The sequence below is a fragment of the Rhinolophus sinicus genome, linkage group LG06 (assembly GCF_036562045.2).
Source record: "Rhinolophus sinicus isolate RSC01 linkage group LG06, ASM3656204v1, whole genome shotgun sequence".
Lineage (NCBI taxonomy): Eukaryota > Metazoa > Chordata > Mammalia > Chiroptera > Rhinolophidae > Rhinolophus > Rhinolophus sinicus.
In genome coordinates this window covers 138,735,377-138,747,558 of record NC_133756.1, presented here as the reverse complement: position 1 = coordinate 138,747,558, position 12,182 = coordinate 138,735,377, and the positions used below count along the sequence as shown (strand labels likewise).

General features: G+C 40.9%; 1 pseudogene; it reads left to right on the top strand.

Moving 5' to 3' along the window:
- The first annotated feature begins 917 nt into the window (after positions 1-917).
- Positions 918-1,422, top strand: LOC109456735 (translationally-controlled tumor protein; annotated as a pseudogene).
- Positions 1,423-12,182: the final 10,760 nt, after the last annotated feature.

Sequence of the window (12,182 nt, the reverse complement as noted above, 5' to 3'; positions counted from 1 at the left end):
CACTTTTCCTCCTGGGTGATTTTCCAATGGAATAGAGGCGAGGAGCAGCAGTTAAATTCTAATTGGCCTTAGTAGTACTCAATAAGCCTCACTGTGGAGCTCTGGGGAAAATGCTGAAGACTGGGGTGAACGCTTGACTCTCAATCCTTCTGACCAGCTCAGTTATATATAGAGAGGCAAGGGCGGCATGCTTAGGCATGTATATGAACACATTGGTTGGCTTGCCTGAATGTATGCTCCCAGCCACATGGAGAAAGTAAAGGGATAGATGAGTTTATACCTTTAACAAATGGTAATCTGACCCCAAGGAAAATGTGACATGAAAAATGATCCAGAATTTTGACCAAACATATTAGTAACTCCTCCTCTTTCAAGCCCAGGTGTGTCTGATATGAAGGACTATGGTCTTGTAGTGCTCACTCAGCTGCTCTTTATGACTTTCACTCCCACGTCCAACAGATCAATAAGGATCCTTGTCTATTTTCTTAGAATATGGTGGGGCAGGGGGATCGAATGAATGAATGTTTGTGAAAAACGCGTAAGTCAAGTGCTTTAGAAAGGAAGCAATGTTACCCTATTCAAGTCTGATGCTTTTAGATGTTTATTGAATGAATATATACTAATTAGGGAATGCAATTTATCTCTCAACATTTTTTCTTCCTAATTGTGTGAAGATGAATTGTTCCAAGCTACAGAAAAACAGTTTTCTATAAAATCTTTCAGTATAAGAGCTGACCCCCCAAATTTGATTGGTTTTAGAGGATTTAAAAATGATTGACCTCGTGGTGCCATTGCGTAAAAGAATGATAGCTTTTTCGCCCTCTCCCTCCTCCCCATTGGCACTGCTCCAGCTGCCTGGCGCTCATTCTGAGCTCCTGCTAAGCCAGTGCTGCCATCGTCTCCTGCCAGCCGCCATCATGATCATCTACCCAGATCTTACCAGGCATGATGACATGCTCTCCGACATCTACAATGTCCCGGAGATTGCAGACAGGCTGTGTCTGGAGTGGAGGGGAAGATGGTTAGTAGGATAGAGGGTGACATTGATGACTTGCTCATTGGTGGAAATGCCTCTGCTGAAGGCGCCGAGGGCAAAGGTACCGGAAGCACATTTGTCACTGGTGTCGGTATGTTGAAGTATCATTTGCAGAAAAGCAGCTTCACAAAAGAAGGCTACAAGAAGTATATCAAGGATTACATGAAATAAGTCAAAGGGAAACTTGAAGAACAGAGTCGCACCTTTTATGACAGGGGCTGCAAAACAAATCAAGCACATCCTTGCTAATTTCAAAAACTACCAGTTCTTAATTGGTAAACTCATGAATCCAGATGGCATGGTTGCTCTCCTGGACTACCGTGAGGATGGTGTGATCCCCATATATGATTTTTCTTAAGGATGGTTTAGACATGGAAAAATGTTAACACAGTTGGCCGTTGGGATCCATCCCCTGTCATCATAACGGGCTGCTGCTGTTCATCCACAGACCGGGACAGGACAGATGGGACTGAGGTTACCTTGAGCTCTTTGTTGATCTTGACCTTGATTTGTTTGGGCGGAGGCATTGTTTTTAAGAAAAACAGGTCACGTAGGTTGTCTAAAAATAAAGTGCATTCAAACTCATATGGGAGAGTGCCTCTTAGTTTAATACATATTTAAATCCATCCTGGGTAGTGTTCCTGGAGAGGCTAGAGCCTGGTTGTAGGCCGCTGCTGTAAAGCTAAGACTGTCTTCAGAAAACTGCTACAGTGAAAACTACTTCTGAGACTGGACTAGAAAAAAAAAAAGGATCAAAAGTCTTAATTCTGAGTTGAAGTGAAGGGAAAGACCAGGCTCACAGCACAGCCGACATTTGAAGTGGATTCCTTAGTCATTTCATCACCTATAAACAGAAATAGTTAACTCTGGAAGAGATTACCAAAAGAATAAAAAAACATACTGTTGGGAAATAAAAAAGAAATATAGAAGAGCTCTCTCTTATTAAGGATACTGTATGTAGGTGTACTTGTTGTCCCTTTTAATCGAACTGAACCTTTAAGAGGCTGAGCAGTTCACTCAAATTTATGTAGCTCAAAATGCAAGCATAAAGTCTGAACATGTTGAATGCCTTGGAATAGGAATATAGTTTTAGAGGCGCAGCTTGGGGATGACTTCATAGACCTTTCACTTCTTACAAAGTCAAGAAAAGAAAATGAGTACCACTGACTATTAGAAAAGCATTCCCGAAAGTTTTGGATAAATACGGATATTTTCAGCAGCCCTGGGACCCTGAAAGGTGAAGGCTGGTTATGCTCTGGAGCTCTGGTGTGTGTCTCTAGCTCTTCTCAGTAGCCTTGGCTCTAACACCCATCTGGCGAGAATCTTGTTTTCCGCCCCAGCATAGCTGGGCTGGAGTTTTTGATAGCATTTGATTTCAGCAAGTCTCCACATGAGCCTCTGATCTAATGTTGGGACAAAGCAACAGTGGAGGGAGGCCCAAGTTGGAATGAGTCAGGTGGAGACTGATGCCTTGTTTCTTATTAAATACCGTTCCCCCTCCAGGTATGTACTTTTCCCCAACAGTCAAACTCTGTCAACACAAGTCTGGGCTTCCCTCTCCCCACCAAGGCAAACACTGTCAATAGCAGGAAAGGAAAAAAAGGCCATGGTTGGAATTTGAAAACCTATGCTTTCAGGTAGAGGATCAAGAGCCCTTCACTTGCCAAACATTATTTGAATTTTGTAGAACCAACACTGGAGTTTAAGTTACATCCTCGAATTCAATATTTGGCATAGGCTAATAACCACTCGTGATTTCTTCCACTTGGTGTATCTGTTAATTGCTTTGAGATAAAGGGACAGACCCGATCAGAGGATTGTGAGTATATTTGCATCACCCCACTAGTTTTTAAATAGTGAAGACACTGAGTCCCAGAGACGATATGTGATTCATCCAGGGTTATATAGCTACTTCAGGAGTGAGCTGTGCAGAACCAAGGGCTCTGAACTTGTAGTAGAGTGCCTTTTCAACTACACTAGACTTAATTCTTTTTTTGGGCTGGGGGGAGGGTATTAATATCCAGTGAAATAAAACTATTTGTCTTGGATCAGCTTGAAAACACATTCTGAAGAGGTGATCTGCTAGTAAATAATAGTAGTTACTATTGCTAAATATTCTGACTCAATTTATCAGCATTTCTCACGTTGTGGTTAAGGGTGCAGCTCCTGGAGTGTGCCTGGATGTGTATCTCCACTGCACCACTTATAGGCTTTGTTATCTTAGGAAGTTTTACCGCTTTGCATGCCAATTTTCCTTTTCATAAAACGAGAATACTAATAACCTACCTAATGACATTATTGTGAGAGTTAAGTGAGAGTATACATATGCAGAAGTCAGAACAGTGCCAGGCCCATAGCAAATGCCCAATAAGTGTGACATGTCACTATTATTACAGGGGACCTTAAGAAATTTTAGTTTTGGCTTTACCATTAATTCGCCTCTTACTCTCTGTGCCTAAGTGTTCTCATCTGTGAGATAAAATTCTTACTGCTTCACTGTTCAAAATTGAATGAGTGTATTTATATGCTGTGTAATGGAGACACTTACTCAGTTGTTAATTTATTCATTGCTGAATGAATATTTACTGAGTGCCAACTCTTGCAGGCACAATGTGAGAAAGAGAGGAATTCCCTGTTTTCAAGGAGTTTATAGCCTGTGGGGGAAACAGAACATTCCACAAGCAGGTAGAGTAAGGAATGATAACTGTGTTTTGAGAGCTGAAGTGTGGGGTGCTGGGAGGTACACAGCAGGGGTAACTCAGTCTGAGGGTGGAGGGGGGAGGTTAAGGAAGACTTCTTTGAAGTCCTAATTAAGCTGAAACTCAGAGGATGGGTGGGAGTTAACCAGGAAGAGAGGAAAGTGTTCTAGGAAGGGAGAGAAGAACACATGAAAGCCCAGCGAGTGGAGAAAGCAAGAGAATAAATCGGCTTTACCATATTTCATCTACTCTGAGACACCATTCATTTTAAGATATGCCTTTATTTTATATATCCCTATGGTGGGGCGGGGGGTGGGGGGAACTGCCATTTAAACTATGACATAAAGGTTTCTTATCACCCAGGGTTTTAATACTTGTTGAAAGAGCTCTTTTTAAATTCTTAATTGGACATCTATTTTAACGCATAGCACTCTATCAAATATGGCAAAATAAAAATATATGAAATAATTTGCTTTCAGTATTTCTGAAACTTCACTTTTAGAGTCTGATTCTTCTGAAAGGCACTTTTGATTCAGAGGCACCAACGTCAAACTTTTCCACACAATGTGATCAAGAGCGTTGGTGATAACAGCATTTCTTTAAAGAATTCAGGGATGAACTGAAAGCCACTGGGGCTGGGCTCTTAAGCTGTGCTTGTGAGTATGTGGAATTAGCCTTCTTTTGAGATTCCCACTTGGGTTATGTTGCTAAATGCCTCTGATTCACCACCTCACTCCCCCACCTCCCCACATTTGGTACTTAGGGGTTAAAAGGGTGGTCCACTGTTGTTTCTGGGATTTTCTTACAAGCTAGCACCCATTCTGACAGTTTTAAAGCCGGTGCTTTTCATGTTTGTGCATGCAAGGCCAAAACAATTAGTTGCCTGTTCTACAATGATTTTCAGATGTGTCCTAATCCTGGGAGGGTGGGGAGGAGGGTATTATGATGTGAAAAAAATGTGCATCTCCAAGAATGACGAAATACAGCTGAAGCAGAGAGGGTGTGTGTTGCAGGGAGCAGGGTGAGGTGGACCAAGGGTAGCCTGTGGTCAGATCAAACATCTTAAGGTGTTTTGACTTTATCCTAAAAGTGTTAGTTAAGCTAATAAAGGTACCAAGCAGAGGAATGGCAACCCTTGCTGCTGAGCGTAGAATAGACTGGGTGGGAGCAAGTTGAATTTGGTGGATCCAGGCTGTGGAGGACTCCTGCTCTGTGAGTTATTCTACTAAAAAGAGGGACTGATCCTCGTCATCTTGGGATCTCTCAGTGGGGACTTCGGCCATCAAAGCCAGATCTCCCCCATTTCCTAGGAAAAGGCCGTGTCCCAAGAGGAGGATTAAACAAAGAAAGACACCTAGATTTTTACCCTGAATGACTATCCCAGATAACTGAAACCTGTCCCTTTAAGAACGAAATTCTCTTTTGGATGAAAATCTCTTTCAATTCAATACCAATTTAGATGAATTCTTACGCTGTGTTCTATTAAGTATAATATATAACCTTTTCTTCTGTTTTTTACTGAGCACTATCATTAAGAACACCAATATTCTTTGAATGAAATAATATTAATGAATGAATGGGGTAATAATGCAACAAGTTCCAAAAGGCTATTGAATGGGATGAAACAATTTGTCCTATATTTTTCAAAGAAGTGATAATGATGTGGGTGATGTTGGATCTGCCGGCAGTTTCTGAGTGTGGGCCGGGATTGTGTCTCGTGAAGCTGAAGAATGGAAACACGGACCAGGGAGAGGCAAAAAGTTTTAAAAACAGGATAGTTTATTAGAGGCAGGAGAAGAGGGTGCAGCTCCCAAGCGGGCGGGGGTCCCGAATGGGGGTGCCCCCTGACTGAAGCAAAAGCTCCTACTTTTATACCTTCCCTTGCCTGCTTGGGAAAGGGGAGCTGTTTGAAGAAGGGAACTTGTTTGAAGGAGGGAACTGGCGTCTTCTAATGAAATTCGTCTACCAGGTTTGTTCTGCTTGCCCATCCTAAAGGAATCAGCAAAGTAACACACTCTTATCTATTAGATCAGCTCCATTTGTCAGGCCAAAAGGAATTTTATGATTAATCTCAAGGCCTTGTTACATTATGTCCTGGAGCAAAGGAGTGATTTCAAAACCTGAAGTTTTAGGATATGGCTGTCTTTTCTTTATTTTACCAGGGACCTCCCTGTCTACCTAGCAATCATACTAACTAACCTGTCTCAATAATACCTAATATTTGTTCCTCCTGCTACAGGATGTTTACATCCTTGATCTCATTTGATTCTCACAGTATCCTGTGTGTCAAGTCAGGTCCTCCTGGAAACAGATGCTAAGAAAAAAATCAAAAGTGTAAGCGAGTTATTGAGGGATGTGCTAGTGAAAGGTAAAGCGGCGAGGGAGCAGGAGCAGGCAGGGAGAGCCTTCAAGTACAGTGTAGGTTCTAACAGCCATGACAGGATACAAGGAGGAAGGAGAGTTGGGGAGGAAGAGTCTCAGACTAAGGTATAGCTGTGAGGCAGTCTCTAGGGGCTGATGGGAACCTCCTGAGCAAGTGTGCTCCTTAGAGGAATCTTGTGACATGCAGAAATGGTCGGGTTCTAGTTCCACTGCTGTGCTCAGTCACTCGCTGGGAGCAGCCTGGGGAGAGTGTGGTCCTGGTGTGAATGCTCTTGTAGATGCCTCAAACGCAGCAGCTGGAAACTGTTGGCTAACTACATTCCTCCAGGCAGTTTTTCCTCTTTAGGGGAGATCTTCGCATGTAATAGTCCACAGCTGCCACACCCTATGAAGTAGGCAGAGCAGGTCCTATTTGTCAGAAATGTCAGATAATTAAAAATGTTCAATGTGACAGTGGCAAACTCTTAGGTTTCATGCTGGTCTTGTTAAGTGAATTTTTAAAGTATTTTTGAAAACCCAGTTGTGACAGATGTTCTTTAAAGATGGCCACCCTCTATTATTCCATTCCTGTAGGTCACATCCAGGCTCCGAATCTGTTGCTCCTCCCCTTTGAATCTGGCTGGCCCTTTGCCTCGCTTTGACCAATAGAATGCAGCAAAGTGTTGTGCTGCAGGCTTTAAGAAGACAGGCAGCTGCCTCTCTTCCCTCTTAGAAACCAGATGTCATGTAAGCAGTAACCTCATTCCAAGTTTGGGAAAACATCAGAAAGAACGAAATTGAGAGATATTCTACAAAATAACTGACTAGGACTTGTCAAAAGTGTCAAGACCCTGAAAAACAAGGATGATGTACTATTACAGATTGGAAGAGATGAAGGGAGAAATAACTGAATACAATGCAGGGTCTTGGACTAGAAAAAGATCATTGGTAGATCAACTGGTGAAATTTGATAGTGTCTGTAGCGTAGTTAATAGTATTGTACCATGTTAATTTCTTAGCTGTGAGAATGTATTAATGTTGTATGAGAAGTAAACATTACAGGAATCTAGGTGATGGCTATATGGGATCTCGATGTACTATTTTTGTTACACTAAGTTTCAGGGTGATTTGTAACACAGCAGTAGGTACCCAGAACATCAGAACAGAGGCAGCAGCTCAGGTAATCCCAGCAGAGCTCCTCTTGAGTTGGGGCTATTGGACAAAAGGACTAATCTCAACCTTGGGGAGTTGGTGGCTTTTCCTGTGTTGTTATCTGAGGGGGCCAGAAGACCTTTGGTTTCCAAACACCCTCTTATGTGGTCTATCTTGAAGCCCGAAATTCCCATTCTTTATATAATCCATTAATTTAAGACAAGTATGTACCATGAAAAGTTTCTCATGTAACAGTAATTTTGGGAGATCCTCCAAAAAAGAAAAATGCTTGGGAAATAATTGCACAGTTCATCTACTTCTTGAAGATTAACTATAAACATGAGTATATGAAAGGCTCTGAGAAATTCTGCAGTAAAGAAATCTCACATCCAGAGGTGGAATCTGTTGCCTCTCCCCTTTATTTAATCTAGTATTTATCCCCCAAGTTTACTAAATCATGGAATCCTAAATACATGTATGTAAAACTTTACCATGGATGACAATTTAGGAAATGCCAGATGAAAGCATTGTGACCTGCAAGGGATTTCAAGTAGCGAAAGTCAGTCCCTTTTACCTAGCAGGCATAAAAAGGAGGCTGAATGTCAAGATTACTTTGAAAAGGTCTCCCACTCTGATAGATAGTTCAAACTCAACAACCTAACAACCTCTATATGTTCTTTCCTGTTTCCAAAGTCTGTCAGTCAATGGAAATATGTGTATTAGTAAAAATTCTTAGTTATAAATAGCAGAATCCACTCTCGGTAAGGGATTTTACGTTATGGACCTTAATGTTAAGGTTATTAATTAGGTTGTTAAATTTAAATGAGGACAAGAGAACTTACTTTAATGCTACACAGCTAGAGAACACAGCAAGGAGAAACTCCCAACTACAATATGAAGTCATTTAGAAGAAATCCTACTGCCAATGATATCTACCTCTTATCACCTGTGGTATCAAACCTTAAACATAACTATACAGAAGAACCAAGTGCTCCGGAAGATCTGGTCTCATGGAGTGTGGCCAGTACTTCATATTACTTTACTTAGTGTCACTTCTGTTTTCCACGGTTTGAATGGAGGTGTGTCTTCACAGACTGTAAGTCATAACATAGCTTAACCGCAGAGAATTCTGGGAAATGTAGTTTCCTCCACTTTCTAGTAGTTACAGTATAGAAAAGCACATGAGAAGGGTTTTTGAACAGGTATTGGGTAAACCAATTTGCAGCACAGGGTGCTACATTTACCCATTCTTCATTTGACATATGCAAACATGAGATTGGTTTCATTCCATGATTGTCATTTTTTTTTCTACTTCTATCCAGGCCAAAAAACTAATTACAAAAACACTAAACATGGTAGCAATAATAAAATCTAGAACTGCAATAATGATAATAATCACCATAAAACCCACTACTAAGATAATATATGCAATATAATATTAATAACAAGCCAAGTATTGTAGTTATACTAAAATTCAAACCTATGGTAGTGAAACTTAATGCTAATAAAAGTTCATTACTAGAATAAAATAAAAGTATTATACGGCAATAAAACTTACCGTTTCAAATAGACTGAATGGCATGGTTTGAATCTCAGTATTTGAACTTAGTTCCTTTCCTCTTACTGGTTAAAGTTGGGTTTTGGCATCAAAGTGCCTGGCTCTACCCTGACTTTCTGACATTAGGTTAGAAAGCAATTTAGCTCTGAGTTTCTCATTATGAATTGGAGGTAATAGTAATATCTCTCTCATAGAGCTGTGTGAGAACTAAATGTGAAAAAGCAAGAAAGTATCCTGCCTATAGTTAGCACTCAATAAATGTTAGGTGACAGGGGACAACTGAAGGATATGTTAGTGAAACTTTCCCTCCTTCCCCAGAGACAGGAAGCCTGCCTCTGTAATCTAGCTTTCTATGACAGATTCCCTAATATTTCCCTATTTAGCTATTTTCTGCTAAGTTACCCACCACTACCTAGAAGGATGTGCCATTCATTTCCAGTTTTGAATTAATCCCTACATATAAACATGGAATTTGGGACCTGCACTCTGTCATCGAGCAGCAGGGTCCTGTCTGGAACTCTTTCTCTAGGAACTAGCCTTCCCATGAGCTCAGGAGTCTGCCTCTACCTTTAACTACCCTTCCTTTGTTGTGGTTTTACAAAGAGAGACGGGCTTTGGAGCCAGTCACAGTTGGACTCAAATACTATCTTCATCTCTTATTAGTTGAGTGACCTTAGGCAAATTATTTCACCTTTCTGAATTTGGGCTTCGTATGTGAAATGGTGTTAATAAAACTTTTCTCAAAAAGGTTGCTATGAAAACCAATAAAGTGTTGGATGGTGTCTGGCACAGTTCTTAGCACATAGCAGGTGCTTTATAGTTAATATTCCACCCCCTCTCCACTCTCTGCTCTCTCTCACGGTGCCATTATTCTTTGTTCTAATAATGTGTGTGTGTGTGTGTGGTGTTAGGGGCTGCAGGCTGAATCGTGAATTTGTTCTGACCCCTTGAACACCCCTGGATGTTGTTGTGAATTTTGTTTTAGTCCAGGGGAAAAAAAAAATCAGCTTGTTCCCTTGTGAGTTTCTTCCCCTAGAAGTTGAATCAGCTGAAATTCTGGGGACAGAGTGTTCAGTTAACTTGTTCTGCTTGAGAGGTTTTGCTATGCTTCTCCATGGAGCAGGTTGTTCCGGGTCTCTTGCGTGGGCAGGTACTTCACTTACTCTTAACTGAAGAGGTTAAAGGGCATCAGACACTTTGTACAACTTCTGAGACTATATCAAATCTTAGTATAATTGTATAATCCTAATATTATTATTACAGTCCTGGCCTTGACTATTTTGGCTGTAGGGCAGAGAACTCAAGAGATCACACTTTGGTGTTAGATAGATCTAAGTGTACATCCTAGGCGGTGGGACATTGAGAAAATTATATCCGAACCTTTTGGTGTGCCTGAAATGGTATATTAAAGCCCTCTGCTCTTGGTTGACTGAACAGGGACTAACATGACCAGTGCCCCACAGATGGTTTCTTATGGCTGCCGGTCCCTACAATGTGCTGTACAAATGATATCCTTTTATGTTTGCAAGACAAACCTTGGGTTCCTCATCTTTAAAATGATAACAACAATGGTATCCACCCCATAGGGTTCTGCAAGTATTAAAACGATATTCACTGATATGTGGTATATAAACCAAAAACAACAAAAGAACAAGACAAACATGGGAAACAGAAACTCATAGACACAGACAATAGTTTAGTGGTTACCAGAGGGTAAGGGGGGTGGGGGGTCGGAGAAGAACGTAAGGGGGATCCAATATATGGTGATGGAAGGAGAACTGACTCTGAGTGGTGAACACACAATGGGATTTATAGATGATGTAATACAGAATTGTACACCTGAAATCTATGTAATTTTACTAACAATTGTCACCCCAATAAATTTAAAAAATAAATTAAAAAACAACCAAAACAACCAAAAAACTATATTTACAAAATGTTTAGAACAGGACCTGTCACATAGGAAGTCTATGAGTAAGCAATTATTGTTATTAACTATAATTGTCATATAACTATTATCTATAAAGGAAGAATTCATGAATACTTATTTTGCATTTTGTGTAATAACCTAATACTATGTTACTTTGTTGCTTAAATTGTTTTGGCTTTGGCCATTGGGAGCTCTTTCAGGTTGACTCTGTCTACCTTTGGCATGCCTCCATTCTTTTGTTTTTGAACACGTGCTTACACGTTCTGCAAGTTTCTCCAGATTCACTTTGTACTTTCCTTGCCCCAGCTCTGAAATTGGCCCTTTCACCAAGGACCTCTGGTTTCTTTTATTGAGGAATGGTAGGTACTAGAAACCAAGATGGGGGCTCTGGGTGAGCCACTAGATTTTGATCCAAATACTCCTACTGTTATGTTAATGTTTGTGAAATAAAACAGACTTGAATTGGTCAGGGAGGCCCTGTAGGCCAGGATATAGGATAATAATATCAAGCCAACATCAAAGAAAGTGTTCACTGTACTAGAGCTCAAGCCTACCCAAAGGGAGCCCTGCTCAGGGGAAGGTGTGGAAGAAATCAGCATGTTTTTGTAGACGGTGTGAGACACAATGATTCTATAGTAATGATTGCATTCGAATGATTCCTGATTTATTCAGTATTATTTTAAGTCTTTCATTCTGTTCCAACTACCTGCTGCTATGTAACAAAGTACTACAAAACTTAGTGGTTTCAAACAACAATTATTTTATTATTTCTCTTGGTTTCTGTGGGGTAATAATTTGGGGAAAGGCTCTGCTGGATGGTCCTAGAGTCTTTCATGTAGTTTGTCAGTTGGTGGCTGTAGCTGCTGGAACACGAGGGGCCTGGAGCAGCTGGGGACTGTACAGGGATCTCTCAGTTGAATCTCTCATTCATATAGTCTTGGGGCTACTCCATGGGGTCTCTTTCTATGAACTAGTTTGGCTTCCCCAGAGCATGGCGGCCTCTCAACAGTTGAACTGCTTACACAGTGACTAAAAGCCCCAGTGCAGGTATTTCAGGGGACAGGGAGAGGGACCCTCACCCTTTCTGACCTAACTTTGGAATTTACTTCCACTGCATTCTGTTGGTTCTAAGTGAGTCACAGACCACTCAGATTTAAGGGCTGGGGACATAGACCCACCTTCAATGGGCAGAGTGCCAAAGTCACATTTTAAGGAGTGTCTGTGGAACAAGATACATTGTTTTAGACATCTTTGTGAAAAAACTCTGCCATACGTCCACCTCAGCTATGCTGCCGAGATTTCTAGCATTTGAAAATATGCCACATTTTATGAATTTGACTCCAAAGGCAATGGAAGTAAAAGCTGAAATAAATGAATGGGACTATATGAAACTTAAAAGCTTCTGCACAGCAAAAGAAACCATCGACAAACTAAAGAGGCCACCAA